Raw genomic sequence first — 1,782 nt, 5'->3', positions numbered from 1 at the left:
GCTGCGCTACAGTACCCTTCGAAGGGTACAGTACTCGCATGTGCCGTACGCGCTAGCTGCACGCTATCGGAGACCTGCTGCCTGACATATCTTATGTAAACAGAGGACGGGTTGTGACAGGCAGAGGGTGCGCAACTGGAGAGGGTCCAACTGGAGAGGGTCCAACCGGGAGAGGGTCCAACTGATTGCTTCCAGCCCTCTAACCACTTCCTTGTTGGCACTGTAGCCTGTATAATCGACGCACTAGTGGGGGGTGTCCTTGGAAGAGGAGAAGGCGCTTCCGCCTTCCGGTCCAAAACGGGCAAGACTCTCCGGCGTGCAGTATCCGAAACGCCAAGCCCCCCCTTTTTGCAACCACCGCGGCTTCCTCGGGAAAGCCTTGTTGACCCCGCACGGTGCCGTCCACATACTGTACTGCCGTCTACATATACTGTACCCTTGTAAGGGTACAGTACACTGCAAACATGCGTCGGCTGAGTTGTGTAGGGTCTTGTCCAGAGTCGCTGTGACCACGACCTGCTTACTCACCGAGTGCATACCGTACCCTAGGGTACAGTACCGTACAAGTACAATACTGCAGCTCGATCGTGTAACAAGTGTGTGGAACAAAAAAAAAAAAAAAACGGGAATAAAACAAAGACAGGCAGCGTCTGGCGCGCAAGTTGCGACGGCCGCAACGGAACGCGTGTGTATCGGAATGGCAGAGACGTCGCGCGCGCCAAGTGTAACATTAGGGCGGCTTGTTGGCGACCAAGCAGCAGTCCACCGACTGCCGTGAATTCCGGGTGTGCAAAACGGCCGTTACCGCCGAAAGCGCATGTTTTCTGTTTTTGTTTTTTTTCTCTCAACTGCGCCAGTCCGCCATGCAGCCAGAGGAATGGCAGTTATTGGTCGGGGCGCGTTAGATTGGCAGTGGCAGTCGCTGACGGGGAACGGGTGGGCGTAGTGTTTAAGTCTCCGCACGTGGTCACGAGGGTCCATCACTTGTGGTGATGGGGTGATGGGGTGATGGGTTCCCCTCTCGCTGCACGTGTGTGGGACGTCCATGTGGGTATATTATAAAATTGGATACAGAATGAAAACTTGGATATACAATTAAAGAATGCGGTTTCCTTCCAGGTTGACCCCTTCGATGCAACCAAGCTGTAAACAGCTTTGAGCTGCCCCGAGATGAGATTTCCGGGACAGTTTCGCGGTGGCTACGGCGATAGCGATGGGGGATGGGGGTGGGGGATATGTGCCGATTGCAAGGATGGGGATGGGGGATATGTGCCGATTGCAAGGTTGCACGAATGCCGCGTGTCAATCTTCCCAGATCACGGTGGTGAATAAGGAAGGAAGGCCACGCCTGAATTGCCGCCCTCTGACCGCGACCGACATGGGCGGCAACAGCAACCGGCAGTCATGTTTGCACCAGCCTGGATGACGTGGGCGGTGATTTACCGCCGCCGAGTCTGCGCGGCGCCTTGGAATTTGGGGCGCCATTGAGGGACGCGGCGCCGCGCACGTCGCCCGCGAGAGCTCGCACCATGAATTCAGGCGAGGACACCATTAATCCGCGGCCGTGTGGTGCCTCTCGACGATGCGATGCGCTGTAAAAAGATGCACGACAGCAACAGGCTGCGTAAACGTAGCGCGAGCGCGCGAGCGCGCGTGGGAGGCCGCGACGCGCTCCGTTGCGCGCGCACTGATTGGGCCCGCCGGGATCTTTTTTCCCAATCCCTTTTTCTCCCGGCATTCCCGGACAGCCTCCGTCTCGGCGAGCCGGAGGAGGATGTGGGG

Source organism: Chondrus crispus, genomic scaffold, assembly GCF_000350225.1.
Source record: "Chondrus crispus Stackhouse genomic scaffold, scaffold_106, whole genome shotgun sequence".
NCBI lineage: Eukaryota > Rhodophyta > Florideophyceae > Gigartinales > Gigartinaceae > Chondrus > Chondrus crispus.
This window is presented reverse-complemented; position numbering follows the sequence as displayed.